This window comes from Thalassophryne amazonica, chromosome 18 (assembly GCF_902500255.1).
Source record: "Thalassophryne amazonica chromosome 18, fThaAma1.1, whole genome shotgun sequence".
NCBI lineage: Eukaryota > Metazoa > Chordata > Actinopteri > Batrachoidiformes > Batrachoididae > Thalassophryne > Thalassophryne amazonica.
Genome location: NC_047120.1, coordinates 63,210,498 through 63,237,994, shown reverse-complemented (window position 1 = coordinate 63,237,994; position 27,497 = coordinate 63,210,498). Strand labels below are relative to the sequence as shown.

Here is a 27,497-nt window from a genome sequence, read left to right as displayed (position 1 = left end):
TGTGCTCCGGAACAGGAAGTGATACAATACCGCAGTGAGAGCCAACCACCAGTAGAGCCAGTATCCTCTGTAAACAGAGCAGAGCTGGTTCTAGAAAAAACAGCTCTAGCCTCTGCAGGCAAAGGAGAACTGGTCACAGAAAAGAAAAAAGGGTCATTTGTTTTGACCCCATACTGACACACTGGCAATTTCACCAAAATCATCCAGAGGCATACAGTTTTAACTTATGGTTAAAATTTTAACCAAACTAATTTCGGACACCTAATTTAAATTAACATCACATCTGAAATTTTACAAAGTGAAAATATCAGATATAGCTTTTAGTTTTAAAGTAATGCACTAATTTTGAAGGTTTTAGTGTGGACATGCTGTTTTCAGGTGTATTATGGGTACCCTCAGTACATTCATGACAGAATAAATGCATTTGAGATGCTCTGATCAGGCTCCACATGGACAACAGCATTAAACTCTTTGTATATTGTGCCTAAAACTCTTGTGAATATATTCTCTGGGTTTCTAGACGTTGTTATTGTGTTTTTCTCACAGGACATGCTGGTCTCCGAAAAATGATGCCCACCTCTTCCACCATTCGGATGATTCAGACGGCTTTCTGTGACTTTTCAGTCGTGTGACTATCCGAGAAATTGTGGAAGAGGTGGGCATGTCACAACATGTCCTGTGAGACTTCAACACGGAGGTGCTTTTGCTCCGTTAGCAGCTTCGTGCTGAAGCCATCGGCATGAATTTCGCTGCAACTCTTTTCATGGCCAAATCTTCTTTCACAGTGGAATGTGTCAAAAAAGTGCTGATGTCCACCTCTTCCGCAATTTCTCGGATAGTCACACGACGGTCTCGCATCACCACAGCGTTTACTTTGGAAATGATCTGGTCATTTCAGCATGTTGATGGCTGCCCGGAGCGTGGCTTGCTCTCCACCATTATGCGGATGTCTTTAAACTGGTTGTACCGCTCCTTAATATGTGTGATGCCCATAGGATTGTCACCGAAAGCCGTCTGAATAATCCGAATGGTTTCCACCTGGCTGTCGCCCAGTTTCTGGCAAAATTTGATGCAGTTGCGCTGCTCCAGTTGTTCCGCCATTTTCCTTGCAATGAAAATCCCACGAGAGACTACACCCATCCTCACACAAAGGCTGCTTACAAGCAAATGATGCAATCGACAGGCGTGAAAAAATTCACGCATGCGTACGAAAGATCAAGGTTGGCGCATACAAGCACACGTGATTCAAATCCATCAGGTTTTTGAAAAAAATAAAAAGGTCGGATATTTTTCTAACAGACCTCGTAGCATGAATGAGTCAACCAATCAGTGTTAACGGAGGCACATTTTACCCAGAATCCCTTTGGCATCTGTCTGTGTTTGTTACAGAACTTCAGAATTATTGCATTATTCAACATTAAAAGATATATGTTATATTTTAACTTTGTACAAATGACAGAATTGACATTAATGGAGTTGTTCTATCAGTATTCATTTTATTTATAAACCAAACCATAAGTCAACACTGCTTTTTTTCCCAAGACCTCTGCCTCACGGCAACACTGTTATTGAGTAGAGCGTTGAGCTCTGCTGCTCTTCTCAGCTGCGTCACTGCTGGAAGCTACGTAATAAACAGGAGCTTCCAGCAGTGGGCAGGGCACACAAAGACAGAAGTGTTGACTCATTGTTTGGGTCTGTTGTCACTTTTGATGCTTCCAAAAGTGAACATGGTGTTAAAACTCAAAATCAGCTAGTTAGTAGTTGTAAGTGAACCGGAGACAATACTGGAAGTTATCGGTTATGTGTAGCTTCCGATAAATTTTTGGGTGGTTTATCGGTTTAGCTTTATAAAAGATAACTTTTCGGTTAGCTGATTATCTGTTATCGAAGCTAATTTTTTGTTTAGCTGTGCCCAACACTGTCTACCACCAACAGGTGGTGATTTGCAACAGGTGTATTGTGATACATATGTATCACAATACACCTGTTGCAAATCAATAGGCATCACATACCTCCCGCCAATCGATATGTATCACAATATACCTCCTGCCAATCGATATGTATCACAATATACCTCCCGCCAATCGATATGTATCACAATACACCTACCACCAATCGATACATATCACAATACACCTATCGCGAGTCGATATGTATCACAATACACATGTCGCCAATCAATGCGCTTCACAAAACATCTCCCGCCATTAAATACGTTTCACAATACACCTACTGCCAGTCGATACGTATCACAATACACCTATCGCAAATCTATATGCATCACAACACACCTACAGCCAATCGATACATATTACAATACACCTGTCGGCAATCAATACACATCACAACACACCTCTCGCCATTCAGTACATATCACATTGCACCTACCGCCAATCGATATGTATCACAATACACCTACCGCCAATCGATACGTATCACAATACACCTGTCACCAATCAATACGCAGCACAACACACCTCCCACCATTCAATAAGCATCACAGTACGCCTACTGCCAATTGATAGGTATCATAATACACCTGTTGCCAATCGATACTTATCACAATACACCTGTCGCCATTTGATACGTATCACAGCTATGGCTATTCGATGCATCTTGTGCTGGAGATTGTTTCTTCAATGCAGTACTTGAGTTTTCATGGTACTGCAGTACTCATTAAAAATGTGATGATTCAATTGTCACAGAATACAATTATCACGATACATAATGCATTATTCCATTCCTGTTTGGTTGTAAATGTAGCCAAAATTAGGACACCATCAACATAATGCAACTGACAATTTTCAACTTAACACGGATTTACGAGCAAAGATATTTGTGCCTTTCTACAGTTTTTATGTTGAGCAGGAAGAAACACAAATAACTTAAATCTCTCAACACATATTGTAAAATATGTGTCACGATCATTATTCACATATTTGCCTGTGCACCTTGCGTGAAGCAGAAGGACACATTTATCCACCAGATGGCAGATTAACACTGAGCTGTTCTTGCTGACAACAGAAGATGTTCCTTCTCTTAATGATCTCACTCCTGCTCATCTGACATAGCTGTTGCTTTATATCTTTTCATGGAGACATCACGGCAGACAAACGTTGTTTGTCAAGAACTAGGGATGTCCTTATCAGGTTTTTTTGGCCCCAATCCGATTCCGAGTCATCTGATTTTGAGTATCTGCCGATACCGAGTCTCGAGCCAATACTTTAAAAACTGAATGAACAAATGCTAAATATATAATATTTTCATTTTAATCACCTTATTTTATTATTTATCACTTAAACAGTGCACTTCTCCTTGAGGTAGCTTGAACAATCAAGTAATAATCTACCAGACTTAAAAAATGTACAAATTTCCATGTTATTTTATTTGTCTAAAAATAAATGTCAAAGGTTCCGTATGTTAAACAAGAAATTATTTAATCTGAAATAACAGGTGGTTTTAATTTATAGATGAAAGGTTTTTAAAGAACCATTTATTGATTTAGCTATTTGAATTACAAGTGTTCTAAACTTTTTTAAACAGTAATCAGAAATTTTGAGGTAACAAACAACAACAACAAAAAACATTTCCAAGGATTTTTCTTCAGACACGTGGTTTCTGCACTGATCTGTGGTTCAAATCCCCGCCTGACTGGAAAATCACTAAGGGCCCTTGGGCAAGGCCTTTAATCCCCTATTGCTCCCAGTGTGTAGTGAGTGCCTTGGCAGCACCCTGACACTGGGGTGAATGTGAGGCATAATTGTAAAGCGCTTTGAGTGTCTGATGCAAATGGAAAATCTCTTTATAAATGCAGTCTATTTACCATTTGTACAGATCAGTGGTTTCTGCCACTAGTCTTCTGTGTTTTGGCCCAACTACGTCACAGCTCAGAGCGTCGAAAGTTCAAAAGTCAACTTGGAAAGTAAAAGTAAAAAAAAAACAACTTACATTTGTGTCCTGACAATCTTCAGTGTCCCTCTGATGCTTTATCAGTGTTCAACAAGTTCAGAGCAGCGCAGTGAATGTGAATGAAGACGGAAGCTCTTTAAGACGTGCTCCTAAATGTGATGAGTGTGCACGTCGCTCGTGCGCACACCATCTCTCGCTCCGTTTTGCAGACAAACAATCACAGGACAATTTGTTTTTTTCTTTTTGTTAATCAGATGAGAGATCATCATCCTGAGGACTTGGTCAGCACCGGGTCCTGCTGCGCACGGAAGGATGACTGAGCTAGAGTTTCGGTGGGAAAGTGTCCATCATCCTCTTGTCGTTCCATCGAGGCGTCAGGCTGAGCGCGTAAACACACAAACAGCAGTTCTGCAAAAGAAATTTTATGCTCGTAACTCCCCCCACCTCTGTCCGGTTGAACTTATGTTTTTTCTTTTGTTCAATAAAAAAAAAAAGATTGGGTTGAACTTTGACTGCGCGCTCCCATCAGAAGCGTCACGTCAAAAGCCAAGCTAAAGCGACGCTTCTGACGCCTCTAAAAAACAATGCGTCTCACGCCTCTGACACTTCCGACGTGTGACAGGCCCATTAATCTGCAATAATGAGCCTGAAATAGCGCTGATCAAAATAATGAGGATAAAATCTATATCAGATTCTTGATCGGGAGGCAACGTCCGATTTCGATCAAGTCTGAAACCACGTGATCGGGCCCGATTTCCGATCACGTGATCGGGACATCTCTATCAAGAACCCTTGCAGCCATTTTCATGTTGTTGTTTTACGCAGGTATTTCTTTCTGTCTTTTTATTTTATCTGTTACTATCAAGAACCCTTGCAGCCATTTTCATGTTGTTGTTTTAGGCAGGTATTTCTTTCTGTCTTTTTATTTTATCTGTTACTGGGGTTATACTGTCCCGGTGGTTGAAGTGGGAATTGCAGCCCCTGTGTGTGTAATGTTACTTAAGGAACATACGCACAAACACAGGATACTTGTGATACCATCTGGGCCAAAATGACAGCAAACAACTTTCCATTTTGTACTATTGCCATCTTTTTTTAAAAGGTAAACATTTTAACAATTTTGACCTATGTTTTATAAAAACTATCAAAGATGATCATCATCTTGACATTTATGAATATTTTGCTGATCAGTGCTATAAAAAATGGATTCAGTTTCCATGTTTTTGTTTATTCCTCACAGATATTTTTTTTGTGGACAGGAAAAAGGTTTGATCCTGTGATGACATTGGCCAATAGGGTTAGATCTAAGCAGCAGATACAAGATTTCTCCATCAGGTATCTGAGTTTACACTTTGGGGCAGGTTGAGAAGGTCGACTATTCCGGAGGGACTCGGAATAGTGCTGCTGCTTCTTTGCATCACAAGGAGCCAGCTGAAGTGGTTCAGGCATCTTTCGAGGGTGCCCCCTGGTCGTTTCCCTAGGTAGGTTTTCCAGGCACCTCTGACTGGGAGGAGGCTCTGGGGAAGACCCAGAACACACTGGAGGAATTATATTTCCCTGCAGGCTTTGGAACATCTCAGGTCCTCCAAGTAGAGTTAGAGGACTCGGCATAAGGGATAAGGAAGTATGGGATGAGCTGCTTGGTCTACTGCCACCATGACCTGGACCTCGGCAAGCGTCAGAAAATGAATCAATGAATTCTAACTGCTAACCAGTTTTATTGTTTTCAGGGATTGCCTCTTGGAAAGGTGTACTGATGTACAGTAGTTAGCCTTCTGCTAGGAGCGCTTAGTGCAGTTTAGCACCTCAAACATCCAGAAATGGGCTCTCAACACCCCAAGTGTCACTTCTTGGAAATTTGAATTAGAGATGTTTTCTTATTCGATATCATAATATTTCAGGGGAAAGATGTTGATAGAACAGTTCTGGAATTTGTTTTGGCACCATCATCAAAAGTCAGCAGCAGATTTGATGGATGGCCAGTGTAAGCACTTAGACACACACAGGGCCTGATTCACGTTATTTTTATTTTTCTCCCCACAAAACACCTGATCCTGGCGGCCAGATCCACTCACAACTCCGACATTTATCCCTGGAAAACGTTTTCCATCTTCTGAAGCCACTCTGGCCTGGTGCGTTGTCTCTGCAGCGGTCTAAGTGTAATCTGTTGTGTCTCCGTCTCTCTCTGAGCACCTGAGCTGTCAGCCGGAGAACATGAAGCCAGCTTCACCTTGTCAGCGCTGAGTCATCGCCGCGCCGTCTTTGGCTGTTTGGCGCTCAGTCAGCCTTGGTCAAACACGTAAGGGAAGCTGGTAAGGAGCTTCCACACGGCTCAACACACAGCTTAAGCCCAGCTCCCGCCCTGGAGAACAATAAAAAAAAAAACAACCAGGCTCCACCCCCATGTGCCTCCACAACCCGGAGGCCGAGGAAGGAGAAGGATGAGCTCCTCTTTTAATGGATTTCTGCGCCGCCCTGTTTTATTGCTAATGAATAGTTAAAGGCGATTTAATTGACCTCCAAAGAGAAATTCTAATTAATGCAGCAGAGTTGTATGGATTGAAGGAATCTGTTATTAATTGAATATTTACTCTGCCGTAGATGAGCTGCAATTACTGGAAGCGGTTTTAATAAATTGAATCACGTTGGAGCTGTGGAGGTGAAAAGCTGCGTTTGGAGTCTTGGTTGAAGTGTTTCCTTCATGTTGAGGGTTAGAAAACTGCTTTACTTATGTCATGCAGCTTGTTCTGGTTTATCTCGCGAGCAGCCTCTCAGGGAAACTATTAGCACTGTGAAATTGGCCGTGTTGGTTACATCAGGGACATCGGCCGCCCACGTGCTTTTATTCTTGTGCTTTGAAGTTGGGGACACATGGAAACTATGTTCCATCAAATTAAAGACAAACAGCCACCACTTTTCCTCATTAAAGGATGAATTCAGTTTTTAACAACCGTCTTCATATTAAACGTCTGATTGCTGCATTTGCCAAAAAAATGTAATTTATATAAAAAAAAATTAAAGGTATGATGGAGTTAATGAAGTATCTAACATACATACCATATTATTCAGAGTATAAGTTGCACCTGCCAAAAATGGCTCTCGAAGAGGGAAAAAACATATATAAGTCGCACCGGAGTAAAATTCGCAAGTTTTTTCTGTATTATCAGCTCTTTCATTCCAGGAGTTTTGTGCATTGTTGCAGTCTTCTTTTTTTGATGGGTATTTTTTTTTCTTTAGTATTTTCATTCCTAGGAAAGCCCGATATAAATATTTATTATAATTATTATTAGTAATAATTAGTAAACACGTTTTTTTTTTTTTTTTTCGGAGGATAGGTTGCACCGGAGTATAAGTCTTCCAAACTACTACTACCAAAAAAAAAAGTGAATTATATTCTGGAAATCTGCTACTCCAAATGGTAACAAAGTCGCACAAGCTAGCTAGCTAACATAATGTTAGCTAGCAACATGCGAAGATATATGATGAGCTAAGTTTTTTTTTTCTTGGGGGGACGGGGTCCCTCTACTGCACCTGCTCCAGTCTCAGCAGTTAGCTCCGGTCAGGTTTATAATCTCACCATTAATATATGTTTTAAGTAACTATAAAATAGAAGAATGTATAACACCCCTCTCACACCTTGACGGTTTAGTCAGCATATGGTGACCGTATGAAAATCCCTGGTATATGCAGGCGTAGGTCTAATATGTTATGGGTAAGTTTTGTAGAAGGTAAGAGCTCGTTGAAGCACATTGATATACATCGTAATACAGTGAGTATGTCAAAACATTTTGGATGTGCACAATATTTTCAACGTATGCCAGTATATGGGTCATACATCCTACATAGGTGGCCCATACGTTGAAGGTAAGTTATGCGATTGTTGACACACGTTTCTTGTAAGTTACTCATAAGTCGAAAAACGTCCATTGATGCCATCCATTGATTGGCTAAATAACTGAAACCTGCAGTCATGTAAACAGTTCAGACTGTTTCAAATAGTAAAAACATTCACACATAGAATAAATATAAAGTCTTAATCTTACCTCTTCATTTCAGTCAGATTCATCATCACAGCCTGACAAAAATATCCACATAAAGCATCCTGATTTTGGAAAACGACATCTGAAAATACTTTAATTCTTTGTCGTGGCTGAAGAAGCGTAGTTTTAAAACAAATCCCTCTGTGGTTTTTCTGCTCTAGGTGCATTTCTCAGCCTGAACCAGAGGACGCTGGTGCTTTGTACCACAACAAGACAACTAACTTATTTTAAAAGTTGAAAGAGTCACAGTGCCTCATTAATTCACATCAGCATTTATCACAGACATCAGTCGATTCTTCAGCATTCTGCACGCAATGAAACTAAATCCCATGATCCACCAAGGCAAAAATAAAATAATGTTAAATTACTCTGGCCTCCGTGTGGAGTGGAGATGTCGCAAGACAGCGTACATGTGCTCGATGACATGCTTGTCAATATTTACGTGTTCCACCTGCCAAACAAAAGAGTTCTGCTGATGGTGGAAACGCAAACCAACCCAGACTTAACTGTTTCGATACTGTGCAGTACCAACCTGGACCACTTGGTAGAAACGAGGCTGTCATCATACGCTGGCTAAATCATCAAAGTGAGACAGCTGCATAACGTATTTGATGTATCCAGCTTATTCTGCGCATTTTTCATACTTCGGCGTACGCTGGCTGTATCGTCAAGGTGTGACAGGGCCCTAATATATTATGAGAGACCAAAATTTCTCAACATTACATACAATGAGTCAAAACGTCACAAATTCTCAAGAACTGTTGGTTTCTCAGAATGCAAATGATGGAGAACCACACCCTATTTTTCTTGGTCATGCTCAAAACTTCTCAATCACCCCTCATACTTTGTAGTAAGTTTTTCAGTGCATTAACTTCTTTTTTTTAACACTTTTGCTCTGTTTTTTCCTCTTTAGTTGTTATATTTCATTTTGTATGAAGTAAGGTGGCTGATGTTGCTTTAATAAGCAGGACGTTTTAGTGATCAGTGGCACCAGTGCCATTTTTAAATGCTTTTAATCATGTTGATGTTGGAGGAACGGCTCAAAATGGCTTTTTGTGTTAAATCTGTGACCTGTGGATGTTTTCTGCTCCAGTTTTGAAGAAATCTCCTTGTAGTGTTGAAGTCCTGATCAGTCAGAGGAGATGTGACGAGGAATGACAATCAGAGCGAAGCTCTGGGTTTGTGTGCCATCCTGGCAGCCGCCAATCTGTCTAATTACAGGCATCAATTTGTAGAACAACAAACAGCAGCCACTTGGATAGCAGCTGCACCTCCACCCCAGAGGGAGGGCCGTTTGTCCTAGCAGGCAGAGAGCCAACCAATCAGCTATCAGTCAGCCAGCCACGCAGCGAGTGATGCTCCGTCTGCACATGCTTTTAAAATCCTGACTTTAATAGCTGGTGCTGGCGATGGCTCTGTACCTGTCGCTGTGTGCCGCCCGATGCCACTCCTCCACTTGGATCTTTTCTAGAAGTCTGCTGCTCGCTGAGTGGATCTGTCTCATTCTGGACCCAGATACTGTTTTTAAGGTTGAAATTTGATTAAGGATGCAATAATTACACGATTTCTCTGCAAATATTAATTTGATATTTAAGCCTGGGTTCTGGTTTGCTACAAAGTGCTGATGCAGTACCAGCAGGGGTACTTCCAGTATCGTTTTTGTAGCACTTTACAGTCAGATGAATTCCAGTGAAGTTTGACTTGGTTACACCTGCAGAAGAAACCTGAAATTACCGTCATCTAACTCAAGGTTCTGGTCTACCTCATTCGAGCTGGGAGATCGCTGTAATTGCCTCATCTGAATCTTCAAGCAGGAAGAATTCCTCTCATGTCTCCCGCTCCACAGAGAACCGGATATGTAACACGGACGTCGGAGCCAGTGTCCGTGGCACATCCATCTGTGGTTCTGAATCTAAATTACACGCTGCAGCACAGGCTGATTGGAGGCTGAAAAGAGAAGGGAGATGGGGGGGGGGGATTCAGAGGCCCAGATGGCCTCAGGACGTCTCTGTGTGTCTTGATGATTCCGTTATGTAAAACCTCGTACACTGTCACTGTGAAATGCTTCAATGTGGAACCCTGAAATATTTTTGTTGTCATTCGGGCTCGTGTTTTATGAAGCTATTCGCTGAACATTATCATCAGCTTATTGGCTGATGGCTTATGGCTTTTTTTTGCCAGCTTGCACTCGGCTGAGACGGACGCACTTTTCTCTTCTCTTCTGTGGCGTGTTGTCTGTGAGGCTGCAGCTTTGCTCTTCTGGAAAACGATAAAAATGGATCTGTTAAAGTGGTCTCTGAAAACAATTGACACTATTTTTTCTACAAGACATTCGGGGGCAGAGGACCCGACCTGTCCTGCCGGGACGCATGTGATGGGTTACGTGATGGACTCGTGGAGGAGATGGCAGGTCATGTGCCTTTACATGCTTTCTGTGGAGGACGTCGAAGATGTGTACATATTCGGCTTGGTGGTGACCGGCTTTCTGATGTGTGGAGCGGGCACTATGCTGGTTTACTGGAAAATCAAGAAAGTGGAAGCAGCTTTGATTGGTCCTTCCAGGCTGCCCTACATGATTGATTCGATTGGAAAGGCAGTGGCTGCGCAGCATTGGAAAACATCTCGTATAGAATTGCAGCCCTGGAAACCCGCTCTGACCGTCTGTGAAGACCACATTCTACATTCAGATGCATTGAGAGCCACTCTGTGCTCAGAACTGTGGAATCTTTCAGACGTCTGCTAATCTCGCTATTCATTTGGCTTCCCCAAATACAGCTGCACTTCAAGGTCGCTGTGATAAAACCTCCTCAGAAGATCAACACTTAAGCCTCGCTCCCTGGTCTTCCCCCCTCCCCTCAGCTTCTCCAGCTCTGACGTTGACTGTGACTGCTCAGGACTGTTAGGGCTGCCCCTCCCCCTCCAGGATTGTCGGACAAGGCCGTTGATGGCGCCAAACAGGCTGCCTCCGGAGTGTTCTGATAAACTGGACCTTTTCAAATCTCGGTTGTCGTCCTGTGTCCTTGTTTTTGTCTGTGTGATTATTGTTTTTCTGTGCTGATGGGGATTTTTTTCCTCATTGCCGCTGTGTAATGCAGCAGCTATGAGGGTTTTTTTTTCTCCTTTTCCCTCGTGTTTTGCTTTCATATATATGTTTATGTACCGGGCCGGCCTATGTGTTGTGTGTTGTGTGTGTGTTGTTTGTTATGGGTCGGTGTTGGTTTGCTCAGCCCTGCTGTTGACCAAGGCAGGGATGTACATCTGGAGCTGGTCCCCGGGCGCCCAATGGCGACTTCTGCTCCTACTGGCAATTAGGATGGGTTAAATGCAGTAGACACATTTCATTGTGCAGGGAACATGTTCTTCTGTGCATATGACAATAAAATTCCTTTGAATTTGAATTTTTGAATTTTGAACATTATCATCAGCTTAATCACACCTTCCAATGGGCCAATAGGAAGCTGCTGCACCTGCTTATACTTTGAACAGGCTGTTATTTCAATCGTAGTGTTTTGTTAGAGATGTTGCTGCCAGTTAGTGATGGTGAAGAAAATGGACCAACTCTGTATACGAAACTGTGTGCACAAAGTGGCTGTAGCTGAGGCACAGTTCTTTGTCAGCTCTTCAGAGGTTGAAAGCGCACATTAAACATGAACGTACAATTTCAATTTCAATTTGTTGTCATTTATATAGTGCCAAATCACAACAGAGTTGCCTCAAGGTGCTTCACACGGGTAAGGTCTAACCTTACCAACCCCCAGAGCAACAGTGGTAAGGAAAAACTCCCTCTGAGGAAGAAACTTCAAGCAGACCAGACTCAAAGGGGTGACCCTCTGCTTGGCCATGCTACGGACATAAATTACAGAACAATTCACAGAACAATTCACGGACGAATATACAAGAAATGCTGTTGGTGCACAGGACAGGAGGGTCACCAACACAAACACAACTCCCATCTCTGGATGGAGCTGCACCTTAAACAGAGAGAAAAAACAGAATCAGTCATCAGAGAGACAAAAAATACTGTATAATTTGTCAGCATTAATCAACAAGAAAAACAGAAGAAATACTAAAGTGATCGCCGGCCACTAGCCCTAAGCTTCACTAAAAGACCCAGAATTTAGGTAAAGTTGAGGCCGCGACATGCTCTGTTTACTAATGAAATTAATTAAAAGAGTAAAAAGCGTAAAACAAAACTATACCAGTATGCTAGCCATACGAAAGGGAAAATAAGTGCGTCTTAAGTCTGGACTTGAAAGTCTCCACAGAATTGGACTGTTTTATTGATGCAGGGAGATCATTCCACAGAACAGGGGCACGATAAGAGAAAGCTCTGTGACCCGCAGACTTCTTATTCACCTTAGGGACACAAAGTAGTCCTGCACCCTGAGAACGTAAAGCCCGGGCCGGTACGTAGGGTTTAATTAGGTCAGCTAGGTAGGGAGGTGCCACTCCATGAATAGTTTTATAGGTTAGTAGCAGAACCTTAAAATCTGATCTCACTGGGACAGGAAACCAGTGAAGAGACGCCAAAATGGGTGTAATGTGGGTGTACTTTCTGCTTCATGTCAAAAGTCTGGCTGCAGCATTTTGAACCAATTGGAGAGCCCTAATGCTAGACTGCGGTAAACCAGAAAGTAGAACATTGCAGTAGTCCAATCTAGAAGAGATAAATGCATGGATCAGGGTCTCAGCATCAGCCATAGACAGGATGGGACAAATCTTTGCTGTATTTCGCAGGTGGAAGAAAGCAGTCCTAGTAATATTTCTAATGTGGAGGCCAAAGGGCAACTAAGGATCAAAAAGGTACAACACTGATGTTTAGCGCTGGTGGGCCGAGCACTGGCATAATACCTACCACTCTCCAATATGTGTCCTTAATTCACATATGGGGGTGGCCTTAGGAGATTACCCGATGCTGTAACCTTACATTTTCCTCATTCTGATCACTCCCTCATCTCCTCATATCATTAGGTGCCTGTTTACAAATTTTTAAATTCTGGGACTTGTTGATTGCATCACTATACAAATTATATATAAAGTTAAAAAAAAAAAAAACATTTGCCTCAACATGTCCAGGATCTGTTAAAATGAGGGACTCCAGTTATAATTTGAGAGGAACATTATTAGTTGAGAAGTGAAAGATCTGAACTACTGTAAAAAGTCATTGTGTTTCCGTTAAAGGTGTTGACATTTGGAATAATTGTCCTGAGTTGAATGCAAAAGTTTGGGCACTCCTGATAATTTTCATGATTTTCCTTTATAAATCATTGGTTGTCTGGATCAGAAATTTCAGTTAAATATGTCATATAAGGGCTGTCAGTAAAGTAACGGTCCTTTTTATTTTTTTCAATAAACTATATGGATTTCATTCATATGTTTTTACGTCAGACATGCTTGAACCCTCGTGCGCATGCGTGAGTTTTTCCACGCCTGTCGGTGACGTCATTCGCCTGTGAGCACTCCTTGTGGGAGGAGTCGTCCAGCCCCTCGTCGGAATTCCTTTGTCTGAGAAGTTGCTGAGAGACTGGCGCTTTGTTTGATCAAAATTTTTTCTAAACCTGTGAGACACATCGAAGTGGACACGGTTCGAAAAATTAAGCTGGTTTTCGGTGACAATTTTAACGGCTGATGAGAGATTTTGAGGTGATACTGTTGCTTTAAGGACTTCCCACGGTGCGGGACGTCGTGCAGCGGTCCCAGGCGCCATCGTCAGCCTGTTTCAAGCTGAAAACCTCCACATTTCAGGCTCTATTGATCCAGGACGTCGTGAGAGAACAGATCAATTTGATGAATTATTTTAATGCTACAGCAGGAGACGACGGGTTTTTTTTTTTGTTGAACTCTCTTATCACGTCATCATAGTCCAACGATTCGGTCAGTTCTCTTTCAAGGGAAAGCACGGAGAGTGCATTCAGTCTGTGAGTCAACATGGATGTTCTGGTGGACGTTTTTATCCAGTTAACAGTAGAAAACAGACGTTCGATGGTGCATGTTATTATTTGCATTGTGATGAGGGCCTGCAGAAGACTATTTATTTGAGGAAAAATGTGGTCCCTCGTTTATCGCGGGAGTTATGTTCAATAATAACCCGCGATAAACGAAATCCGCGAAGTAGTCAGCGCTGTTTTTTGCAATTATTATAGATGTTTTAAGGCTGTAAAACCCCTCACTACACACTTTTCTCAAACAGGCATTAACATTTTCTCACTTTTCTCTCCTGTGTAAACACTCTCTTTTTTCTTCTAGGCGAGAAGATTATAAACAGACAGACGCAGAACACAATGCGCAGCTCTCCCTTCGCTCACTGCCTCCGGAGGTACGGATGCGGGACCTGCAAACAATCCAAGTCCTCTCTCGGTGGTCACAGAGCTCTGCGGCTGCGATCAACATCCGGATCAAAACAGCGAGCGTAGTCTCTGGACCTGTTGCCAGATTTAGCGCAATTCCGCACAGCAGACAGGAGGGCGGCAGTGTGATTGGCCTGCTGCGGTGTTTACTGAGCCCGCAGAAAGCGCATCGGATGCAGTGAGAGCAATCACGGTGATGCCGACTGATGCCGTGAATGGCCCGCCTGATAAGGACGCAGAACACAATGCGCCGTTAAAAAAAAGCATGCAAAATTGCTCTTAAAAAAAATCCACGAAACTGCGAGGCCGCGAAAGGTGAACCGCGTTCTAGCGAGGGACCACTGTACTAGATGAACCAGATTTTTTTGACAAAATGTATTAATTGTCGCTCAGTGCTAATGCAATACCATATCATAGGAATACAATGAGGCAACAACAGGTGACTGTCGAGTGTCGACTCAGCCTTTTCATTGGATGGGGCGGGCCTGGCTGACAAGTGGGCGGGCCCAGGCCCATCCAGGCCCACCCTTGGCTACGCGTAAGTATTTAAAGTCCTTAAAGCGACAGTCTCACCTCAAAATCTCTCATCAGCCGTTAAAATTTTCACTGAAAACCAGCTTAATTTTTCGAACCGTGTCCACTTCGATGTGTCTCACAGGTTTAGAAAAAATTTTGATCAAACAAAGCGCCAGTCTCTCAGCAACTTCTCAGACAAAGGAATTCCGACGAGGGGCTGGACGACTCCTCCCACAAGGAGTGCTCACAGGCGAATGACGTCACCGACAGGCGTGGAAAAACTCACGCATGCGCACAAGGGTTCAAGCATGTCTGACGTAAAAACATATGAATGAAATCCATATAGTTTTTGAAAAAAAATAAAAAGGACCGTTACTTTATTGACAGCCCTCGTAGTTTCAAGAATTAGGTTTACCGATTTTGTTGTTATAAATGGTTGCCATCATGCTGACCTGCGTTGCTTTAGATTTTCAAATGACACGTTTGATCACTTTGCTTACAGCAGCTGCTGGAGGAATCCGGTGGACTTCTTCCTCTGGCGTCAAAGTGGATTTGAAGAACAAAAATAAATAGTTGATGGCTTATTTTTGATGTGTCAGTTTGGTACAAGCTTCAGTCTGCTGCATGTTGATTCTCAGCATGCGGTCTGGACTTCCTACTGGGATGTGTTCAGCCTCAACAGGCAGCTGTCACACCTTTGTAGGTTCCTGTGTCTTGGGGAAGCCATGGTTACAGGTGTTTGACAGCAGGCCTGTGTGCTCACACTGTGTGATTTGGGGTATTTCGATAAAGGACGGAGATAAGCAGAGTACGCACAGCAGTATGTGGCAGTGTGATTCACAGGGAAGCCATCCAGAGTTAGTAGTTTCGCTGCTGTCCTGCAGTTTCACAGCTCTGAAGAGAGAAAAAACAAAAACTGTAGAGTAAGAATTGCCTTCTTTTGCCATTTTTTAACATTTATGTGGCTCTATGTGTCTGATCCTGAACCTCCTTTTCCTACAAGTCTTCCTTTACTCTGTACAGCCACCGACAGCGTTACAGCGTCTTTAACCTGTACCTCCATTATCACTCTTATTTTATAGTTTTATAGGTGAAAATCTACTTTCTTATAGCCAAACAGGCTTCATCAATGGTTCAGGTCCGACATGATTTGAGGTACAGGTCACATTAAAAAATTTAAAGACATACACTCGGTGGCAACACTGTTGGGGATAAAGTTGTAAAAGAACCTCTAGTGTGGAGGTTACAACCTCAGCTGCACACTGGCAGCAACTTGGGGATTAAGGGCCTTGCCCAAGGGTCTTTAGTTGTTTTCCAGTCTTGGTTTGAACTAAGGATCCTCTGGTCTCAAACTAAGACATTTTTCATGATTTCATTGTGTCTGTTGAGTTCAGGTCAGGTCTGGGAGAGTGCATTAGTGCCTCTTCACACATAGTACAAATCAAAGGGAAACAGCTTGTATGAGCGAACCACGAAAACATTGAGCTGACGTCGGGAGGAACACGTGGTCGGCAGGCGCGAACGATCCCGCTATGAGCAATGCGAGCAGCTGGAGCATGTGTAACCACATCGCTCAGCTGCTGTGGAAAAAAATACATGCCACCCACGGGATTCAAACCTGCAATTTACAAAAGCTCTGATTGCCAGCCAGAAACTTTACCACTGCGGTACCATCACTGGCCTATAAAAGGTGCGTAAAATGCCTGAAATCAACAAGGAGATAAATATATTAAAAAAATGAAACCACACACCATAAAAAACAACGCATTTTGTTGAATCCTTCTTATCGAGCGAACAATACAAGTATGAACTGTCTGTTCCTCTGTAGACGACCCATGGTCACAGATGTACAGTCATGAAATGACATGAATGAAGCAGTTCATGTGCTCTTATCATGTCCACATCTGCTGGCCTGGTGTGTCCAGCCGGCCCCATGCATGTGTCAGGCCCGACATGCGTATCCTGTTGAATGCACGCTGCAGGACAGACACCGCATCATGTAGAACAGAGCCCACATGGGTGACATGACATTCAGATCGCCTGCTATGTGTTATGATCTGACCATCCGTTTCACCTGGGGCAGCCTGTCAAAGTGCATGCCGTGCGCTTGCTCGCTGCAGCCCATCGCATCTGCGTTTTTTTTTTTATGTATTTCTACATGAGGACAGTGAGCAGACACAGGCGTATCACACTCAACAGTTGTAAGTTCATGTCCTTCAAAACACAGTATGTGTTCCCGAGCTGGGACGTCTCAACAGCTGCAGCTGTCGGCGGACACGACCCCTGTCAGTTCAGCGCACATACCAACATGTCACTCTCTGTTATGTAATCATTATTTTTTTGTTATTTGTTATGTTGTGTATGTAGGTAGTGTAGTATTTATTAATATACCTGTCCTGGCTGTGGTCTCTGTGTTTGTACTGTGAAATGTCCTGTGCACTGAGCCATCATTTGTGTCTCTGGTCAGCAGCTGGGATGCACCTCAACAAGGAGACCCCCGTGCTGTGTGCACTCTGACCTGGATGTCCGGCCCCACACGTGTTCATGTCTGTACATACATATAAGCATTTTATGCAAGATCCCCCCCTCCCAAAACACACATGCACCACATGTGTTTCATGGGGAAGCAGTGGGGGGGGGCGCATGACACATGCGCACACATGCAAGACACATACACCACATGTATGTTGCTTTTTATAATGCCACACTCCAAATCCAGCTCGAAAGTGGTTGCCTGCTTACTATTTTCGTGCTGACAGCGCTAATGGCCACACATTTTCTAAATGTCAGGCGAGCGGTGTTAGATGCTCGTGTGTGTCACCTGGAATTTGGCCAACACCTGCCATGAGAGGGTTCGAATGAGCTCTCATGGGCCACTCTCTGTCTTTCAGCCACTGGTGTGTGCGAATAGTTATAGTGACACGTGTACAAGGCGTTGGAGGCAGCTTCGATTTTTCAGGAATGGCATGCAATTCCGCCTTTGTGCGCTAGTCGGCTTAAATCGTGCTATGTGTGAAGGGGCCCTAGCTGCATCCAATAGACCATGGAACTGCCCCGAGTGCTGAAACTACCCAGACAGACCCTTGGCCCGTCCCGACTTCCACATTAAGGTAATACTGGGACGTGAGCATTTATGAGTTGCAGCATTGATGCACCTGCTCACTGGATCATGTCCTGAAAAACGTGCCACATCCAACATCCATGATGTTATACCTGATGGTCCCTCACAATACAAATGATTTGCATCATCTGAGTTCCCAAAGAAGCCGTTTGTTTGAGATAAAGTAACACCAGCTGGACCCAAGCATCAATTGAAGAGACCTGATACTAAAGACATCTAGTTGTCTCCTTAGGTCACTGGTTAACATTTAAGTCTCACAACCGTACAGTACAACAGAAGGCACCAAAACCTGGACTTTGCTTCTCCTGCAAAGATATCAGCATTGCCAAACTCCTTTGTCCAGCAACCTCATGACTCTGTAAAATCTTGCCAAGTGCCACTAGATTTCAAAGGCAGAGGACCTAGAGACATGAATGTAACTGCCAAGATAAGGGAATGTCTGTAAGTTTGACACGTTCACCTCGCACACATACACTTCTGATGGCTGAGTCCAGGAAGTCATGAGACACTCTGATGACTCCTCACTCAGCTTCTCAAGTGCTGCAATCAGGCTTTCCATTGACTCCACAAAATGTAATTGTCTGCAAAATCAAGGTCAGTAAATTAATCAGAAGCTCTAAGCACCTTACAATGATGATACACCTATCCACACACAGACACACGCTGATGTCAGGGTGTTGCCATGCATGGTGCTCAGTTGTACACCGGGAGCAACTGGGGTATTAAGGAGCTTGCCAAAGGGCCCTTCCGGTCTAGTGTGGGTTTGAACCGAGGATCCTCTGGCATCAAGCCCACTTCTTAACCAGTAGGTCATCACCTTTGTTTGAGATGAATAAAGATTTCTTCTCAAAGAAAAGCACCTTTGGTCCATGCAAGCACTGAACAGTGTCGGAACCAAAACATATCACTGATGAACTCCAGTCTTCACCATTAAAAACAGTGCTCACTGTACCCATTTATAGGCTACCTATTATGCTCAGCAACATCTTGGGGATCCCGTGAATTCTCAGGATGTCCCATAGTTTAGCTTGGCCCAAACAAAGGACGAGAGTCTAAAACAGCAAGTCATAACCGTATATCAATGCACGTGTTTCTTAATGATTGATATCACCAAGTTGATGTAGTCTCATGCTGTTGGATGAGACTACATCAGTAATGCATCTTAGCGGTTGCTAATACCAACTGGTTGAGTGACATGTCAATCCTGACATTGCAAATGTCCAAACAGTCCAAACAGATCATGGATAATCTGGCGCATGTGAGCAGGTTAGAAATAAAAATAGAAAATAATTGCATTTCATAAGCACACACATCCCACCTCGTATCTTGTTTAACACGTGGCCATGGTTTTGCTTGTTTGCATCCAACTCCTCAGTTTGTGTCTGTTCTCTGAGTCGTGCTTCCATTCTGCAGATGATTGATATCTACGGTGTAGAAACATACACCCATGTTCCTTCTTTCATCTCATCTGCCAGTCTGTCAGGAAGCTGTCGGCGCCGTCCCAGCTGCCAGCTCCAAAATGATGCCGCTGTATCCACCAAGTGTCTGTGCGAGGGATTGTTGGCGTGACAGGCCTGACACTAACTGCACTATAATTACTGACTTGCATGTCTGGGTTCCAGGAAGTCTCGTAACCTTGTTAGGTTAAATAATTTGTCTTCATCAGCAACAATGACTCGTAGAAAGTCCCACTGGGCACTGGCATGACTTAATTAATTATAGCAGCCTGATTTGGTTAGATTGGGTCCATATATCCCACACAGGTAACATCTGGAGGAGCGATTGTGGAGCCAGTGACCCAATTAAGCTCTTCTGGCTGCAAGTGTGTTTCTTAGTGCTCTGACAGTGGTGTCTGATTGGATATTTTGCATTGATTTCAGTCTTGGTCAACTTCTGACATTTGCTTTGATGGGTCTCATCATGACTAGGGATGCATATTGATAAGATTTTATCGATATCGATACCATTATCGATTCCGCTTATCAATCCGATTCCTTATCGATTGCCTTATTGATACCTCTTGTGAATATTCTGTGTAAAAGTAGGCTTTACAGGTTTTCTATGTTTTCTAGGTTTTATTGAGTCTTAAAGTAAATAAATATGAAATTGGTCACTGGATCCTTAAACTCTGGACATAATAAAATCTACGTGGTGGACCCTTGAGCTTTGGACATAAATAAAATAAACAAAATCTGTAGTTTTTGTCAAAAGCATTTCCTTTCAGACATTAACGTCATGAATGTCTTTCCATACATCTGAGCTGAGCTCTTGCAGCTCGATGTGCTGCACGTCAGGATGTAATTCATAAAGAATGCAGGATGGCTCATTTTGGGAGGAAAAAAAAACATTTTAGTTGACTGTAGTTTATTGTCTGTATTACAACGTTTGGAAGGAGGTGTCATTTTATTTAAAGCGGCGATTTGCTTTGAAGTTATTAATTACGACCGGACTCTGCCTCGGCAGAGAGCCGCACAGCGTTTGGAGCTGTGCCAACGGAACAGAGGACGATTCTCATTTCTTGACTGCAACAAGACAAGAGTTCCAGTTAGTGACTTTAGTCCACACAAAAGTGACTCACGATTAACACATTTTAATGGCTTTGAGAGGGTTTAAGAAGCGGACTTGCTGCCTCTGAAGAGCAGTGAATCAAAGAACCAACGAAGCAGCGAATTGAAGCACTGCTTCATTTGTTCAGCTTCAAAGAGAAGTCGTGCTGCAGAAGCGGTAGATTGCAGAGCTGCTGCAGGGTCTGTAATCAACATAGAGAAATTAACATTTTCTCGACAAACACCCTCAAAAACATCGGCCGCTCTGAAGGACCGATAAGGGAATCATTAAGCAAAAAGACTATTGATGTCAAACCGGTTCTCGATACCCAATCCTTGTCATGATGAAAGCGCTCTCATCATATTAAAAAAATGAGAGATTCTGTTTTTTCATTCAGTTTAAGTGTATAAAACACATAATGCTAACTCATAAACTAGCTATTTTAGCCCAAAATTTCAGTGCCTCAACAAACCGGTGCAAGAATGATCATGTATGCTAGCTTGGAAACTAGCTTTAGCTTGCCTGTGAGTAAACAATATATTCTGATAATTTATTCACTGGTTAACATGCTGCAGCTTTGATTTTGTTGAATACTTTAATGTTGTCATTTTTGCATTAGATATTCATGTATGATTTAAGGGTAGGAGCCTGTTTTACAACAGACTAGTTGTTTGTGCATGGCGTGTGAGCTGCTGAGCTATCGCGGCTCATGCGCATGTACGTATATACTTTGTTAGCCAACTCAATTTTTCCACTTAATTTGTCTTTGATTATGGCATTTCTCCACACTTACTATGTTGTGTGGAGAAATTGTTTTTGTATAGGGTGTAAATTGACTGTATATCCATCCATTTTCTTTACCTGCTTACGCCAATTAATAGTCATGATATATATATATATATATATATATATATATATATATATATATATATATATATATATATATATATATATATATATATATATATATTGTTTTTTATTAAATCCATGCATCCATCCATTTTCTTCTGCTTTATCCGGAGTCGGGTCGCGGGGGCAGCAGCTCAAGCAAAGCCGCCCAGACCTCCGGATCCACACACACCTCCCCCAGCTCCTCCGGGGGAACCCCAAGGTGTTCCCAAGCCAGCCGAGAGATGTAGTCCCTCCAGCGTGTCCTGGGTCTTCCCTGGGGCCTCCTCCCAATGGGACGTGCCCGGAAAACCTCTCCAGCGAGGCGTCCAGGGGGCATCCGGAAAAGATGCCCGAGTCACGTCAACTGACTCCTTTCGACGTGGAGGAGCAGCGGCTCGACTCCGAGCTCCTCCCGAGTGACCGAGCTCCTTACCCTATCTCTAAGGGAGCGCCCAGCCACCCTGCGGAGGAAACTCATCTCGGCCGCTTGTACTCGCGATCTCATTCTTTCGGTCATGAGCCAAATCTCATGACCGTAGGTGAGGATCGGAAAGAAGATCGATCGGTAAATCGAGAGCTTTGCCCCCCTACTCAGCTCTCTCTTCACCACGACAGTCTGATACAGCAACCGCATCACTGCAGATGCTGCACCGATCCATCTATCGATCTCACGCTCCATCCGTCCCTCACTCGTGAACAAGACCCCGAGATACTTAAACTCTTCCACTTGAGGCAAGGCACTCAGACAAACACGATCTTCGAGACATCCTTAGCCCATTCCAATGGCTGGGAAATCCCAGGTGATTGGGGTCTGAGGACCTGCTGCAGCCTTCATCCGCCTTCACACAGCTGTTGGGTCATAAACCATCACGTCCTCCGCCTGATCTACTGTTGAGGCTTTCTTGTTTCACCAGAGCTGTGTTAACCATCTCGTGTTCAGGGTTTCCTGCTGTATTTCACCCCAACAGGAAATCCCTAATGGAATTATAATCAGAGCAAATTTTCAACGGTAAGCTAAAATATTGCTGAAAATGTTGCTTGCCCAGTTATAAAGTTAAGACCCATATTTCAAAACTAACAGGTTAAACATAAACATTGGAGAACCAGCTCACGATCTAACAAGTGGAGCTGATTAACTGTCCTGAACCAGCAGAATTCTTCAGGACTGTTGTGAGCATCTACACGAGCTGTTTCAGTCTCTCACCATTTGTGAGGGTTTGTTTGTGTTTTTCATTTCTCATCCGACATCCGTCACACTGTCTAATGTGGAGAAGAAGGTGTCAGCTGTCCGCTCTCACTCTCCATCTCTTTATTCCCATCACTTATTTCACTCAGGATTCAAGAGCCTTCTTAGACTCTGATGACAGGGTAATGATAGTCCTCTTCGTCCAGCCCGGCTGTTTCATGAGGCAACAATGCATAATAAAGAGCCACTTTCACACAGACACTGTCTTCTGTTTGGGTCCTGCTGACAGTATTTGTAAAATAACAGGAATTATATTTTTAAAACACTTGTTTGGTCCTTAGGTGCATTACTGTCTTTATATTTTTAAGGTTCTTTAGAAGAAAGAAAAAAATCTGCTGCTTTGTGGCATCCTGCCGTCCACACTCACTGAACTCATTTTGTATTTCCACAGACTATATTTTCACATCAACTTAGAAACAAAATTTAATTTGATCAGATAAATCAGGCTTCATCCGTCTTTGATTCATTTTGTTGTGATTCAGTTTGATAATAACATCACGTTGTATTTTAATCTCATAACGATGGAATCTTCAGACGTGCAGAAGCTCAAAAAAATGAACTATAACCAACATATGGGGTCAATAAATTCCAATCTGACAGAAATGAAGTTCTTTGTTTTTAAGGATCTCACAGGATCTATCTGGGTCATCCGTCCTCTTCCTGCAACCTATATAGTACCAGGATACTGTGCCAGCAGGTAAAACCCCCCTCACACATCCTCCAGTTCCTCCTGGGGATCCCAGCAGCTACATGGGATAGTCAACACGTCGGATTGAGTTCTGAGTCTCCCCCGAGTCCTTCTCACAGTTGAACATGCTGAAAAAACATGTGAATGGAGATGCCAAAACTCCTCAGATGGCTCCTGCCAACATGCAGGATTGAAGAAAGTGGTTCTACCCTCCAGGATTGAGGCTTTACTATGAAGTAAGAGGTTCCTGTGGTCTTCCCCTTCACAAGGATAGACATCTGGTTCAGGTGGCACACAGCCAGCAGGTCACTACAGGGGGCTGTAGTAGTTGCTGTGATTAAACCTGGTTGAGATGCAGATAACGTTTGGTTTGCATATGACTGTTTTTGTTAGCTGCACTCATATGATGGACATACATGGAAAATTAAGAAGTGTTATGTTTCAACAGGATATTTGACAGTTACCGTGCTTCTTATTTATTTTCTTCTACTTGTGTTTTTCACATTTGTAAACCTCTCAGTTGTACCCATGATGGGATTAATGTGAAATTTGTGTAGCTGTGGATGATGATTTGGTTCCATTATAGAGAGAAAGAAAAAAATTCAGGCATAAAAAGATGTGTTTGAAGTCGCTGCAGTGCTACAAACAGCCAATAATATTCCACGATTGTTCTGTCCAGTTTGCCCCTAGAGAGCATATACTGTATATAGCAAAACCCCACGTGACCTCACCTGGAACGTTTCTGAAATGCGTTTCTAAAGCATGAGCAAGATCAGCTAGACCTCGGTGGGATGAATGCAGCCAGATCTTGTGCAGTGTTCCTAAACAAACTAAGCCTAACTTTGGTTTGAGTGTTTAACACATATTTTTGTGGATTAGGCAGTGGATTTCATAACAGGTGGTTTGGAGTGGGTGCAGTAATGAGCAGCAGTGGCACCATTAATGGACCTAATGTCACCAAGATATCGATAGCTGCTAATGGTACTAACATACAAATGATATAATGCTAAATTTTCACCCACAGGAAGCCATATTATCTCAGATATTTGTAATAAAATGCTCAAAAAGGACAAATAGTCAACTTGTCATTTGTTTTAGAAGTGTTCATCTGAAAGAAGGACCTATCACATCATTCATGAAGGTCCTGGGTGACTGGGCCATGGCTCCTTTCCTTCTCTTGAAGCAAGCTTACGATGTGTACTTTAAAATAAATCTGTCTTCCCTGCTGCTGCGACACATGATGGTATAAAGGACAAACAACAGAGGCGGGTATCACGCAACCTTGAGGGCAGCCAGTGGACCAACAGATCTGATCAGACAATGTTCCACTGACTCTCACTCTCCTATTAGTTAAAAAATGTGTTGAATTTTATTAAATGCCAATGAGAAATCAATAAATAAAAGTCGAGCATGGGTTCGTTTTCCTTCTAGATGTTTAAAGAACATGTTCGTCAAAGTGACTGCGGTCTCCTCAACTCCTCCATGTCGCCTGTAAACAAACTGCAAAGGACCAAAATCAGGCTCATAGGCAAGACGCATTACGAATGTAATATTTGCATAATTCTTGGCACATTCCTGACATTCTTAACGTGACTTAACGCATCTGAATAGCTTTCTTAATAGTGCATGGTGGTGCGTGATATTCGTGATTTTTGTGGAGCATGTTTTCGGCTGTCAAAAAATCTTCCACGAATGTCACGCACCACCCTCATTTCACCTCATGTCGTGGATGTCGCAACTGAGTGTATTGATCCATCTTGATTAGTGATGATCCTTAATAAAGCGTGACAGCATTCTTCTCTGACATGTGCACAATTGAACCCTGCTGCACCGCATTCAGTTTCATTGCTGCAGTATGGGTTAGGAGGACAGTGACGCCAAGTCGGCTAAAAGATTTGTTCCAATGCTCCTCAGCGGGCTCCTGCAGGTGTTCTACCTGCTGTATGTGCCTGATGTTTGGGAAAACACACAAGACGAGAGCCGCGTGAAGCCACACATCTGCTCTCTCAGTCTCCTCCTCCTCTCTGCGCCACTCCGTGGCACAGAGCCCAACTAAGCATGTAGTCACAAAGTTCTTCTGCTGTGGATTTTGAGGAGCAAACTGGAGCGATCTGAATTGTTCAGCAGCTGATGGATGAATATAGGGGTGTGTATGGAGACAATTCGCCTCATTCACAATATGACAGAACTTAATGATGCGCTGTTATGTGCGATAGCCTGCAACAGTGTGCAACAATGCGGAAACATATTCTTGACCGTGCGTAATGGTTCCTGATAATTCTCCAGCAAAATGTGCCATTAATTGTAACGCGTGGTAACAGGTTGCAGCAGTTCCTGAGGACACCTGATGCCTCTGCCCCGCATCATCACATTTGTGATCAGCGGCCAAGAATGTATACTTTGTGGCATTCGTGACTTGTCCTCGTTATGTGTAAACGCACCTTAAGACTTCATACCTCACCAATTTCTCGAAGGTTTTCCTCACAGTGGACGTCAGTGCAACAGGTCTAAAATAATTTAATATTATGGGGCAGTTTGTTTTGGGCACCGTAACAGCTACAGCGTCCTTCCAGCATTTGGGAACATGCTGATTTCATAAGGACTTACTGAAAATGTAATAAAATATTGGACACATTTCTTTAGAGCAGGATGTAAACAGTGGGCCACAGATGTTGCCTGGTCTGCGACTCATTTGTTTTCATTGAGGAGAAAAACCTTTTTGATATCCTCCTCTTTAATAGTGACATGTTGATGGCCTACTAGTTTATGACTCATTTTCTGTATTTCTCTGCTAAAATCAAATATATCAAATGGAGAATAAAAGCAATTAAGTGCATTGTAAGCTTGGAATCTGCATCAAATCCCTCCAACGTGATACTGCCTCAAAACATTCATACTCGAACAGCCTGAGCTCAGATTGTTTGCAGCCACTTTGTTTTCCAATTTTATTTTATTATTCTGTTTTGCCCTTAAAATTTCTATTTTCATATCTTTAGTGGCGGTGTGCACTCAGAGACAGATCCATGTTTAAAAGCAAGCTCCGTAGTTTGTAAGCTAACAGACGGTAATTTATGGTTTATTATTGGGGTAAATTTTGACTCTCTTAGCTGCTATGATCATGTCTCTGCAGAAAGCAGCATAAGAACATGTCACATCAGCGAACTTGTCTAAATCTCCACCACATGCCTCTACAAATGTATTCCAGTTAGCGCAGTCAAAACACTCCTGCATGCACCGCACAGACTCCTCTATCCATTCTGGAGGAGACCTTTCCCTCTTCAGAACACTTCTGTTTGTGGTCAGGAGGTGCACAAAGTTCTGGTCTCTGGCAAAGGAAATACTTTATTTGCCTCCTTTACTGACCTGTAACACAGATCAGTGACATGCTGTGAGGGTGCCTGGCACCCGAAGAAGATGGACCCTCAATGCAGACTCCCAAACCAGGCGTTAGTGTAAAAGAAGTTGTTGTCTTTATTTCAGGCTTAGGTTCAGTGCACAGGTTATCAATCAGTGGAGCAAAGGTACAAACAGGGCTAGGCACACACGCAGTCATAGTCAAGCAGGGTTCAGTGGCATGAGCAAACACAGACATCAGGGATGAGGCAAAAGGCACGGTCAAAAATACAGAGCAGGATCAAAAAACACGGCAAGGCAAATCAGGACTGTGAAGAAGGCTGGTAAGTTCACGGAGACAACAAACTGGCAGTGGTGTGGTGACTGGGAGGAGATTAAATAAGCTGGAGTTAACAAGGTGCACGTGAGGTAAATGATCTAGAAAGGGGGCGTGGCTAGTGAGCAAAGATTGTGCATGGTGCAAGATAGTGAGGAAGGACAACAAGGTGGAGTGAGGTAAGACACAAAAATGCGTGAGCAGGTGCAAAGAGCGTGAGTGGATAGAAACACAATGTAGAAAGAGTCACACAGAGAGACGAGGACACAAGAGCTGGTGAAGTGACACATAAATCAAAGCTGGAGGACAAAATATGGTACAACTATGAACAGGTACAAACTGAGCATGAACATGACAACAGAAAATAAGAACAGGAGAAATACTACATCGGAACTGATAATAGAATAATAATAAAATAAACACTAAGACGAAACTGAACTGAATCTGACTAAGAAAACAAAATGAGTAAACAAACCAGAAGGGACTAAGTGATAAACAAAACCTGATATTAAAGCACAAACG

At 42.9% G+C, this 27,497-nt stretch overlaps 1 protein-coding gene and 1 long non-coding RNA gene across 2 annotated transcripts in view; both read left to right on the top strand.

The window, feature by feature from the left end:
• The window catches only part of ca10a (carbonic anhydrase Xa), a 496,009-nt gene that overhangs the window by 215,427 nt on the left and 253,085 nt on the right, over positions 1-27,497 (top strand). The gene's annotated exons all lie outside the window — the stretch shown is intronic.
• On the top strand, positions 11,150-26,949 carry LOC117530709. Its single transcript, XR_004566431.1, has 3 exons — positions 11,150-11,160; positions 16,202-16,206; positions 26,817-26,949. It is a non-coding gene; the product is annotated as an uncharacterized LOC117530709 (long non-coding RNA).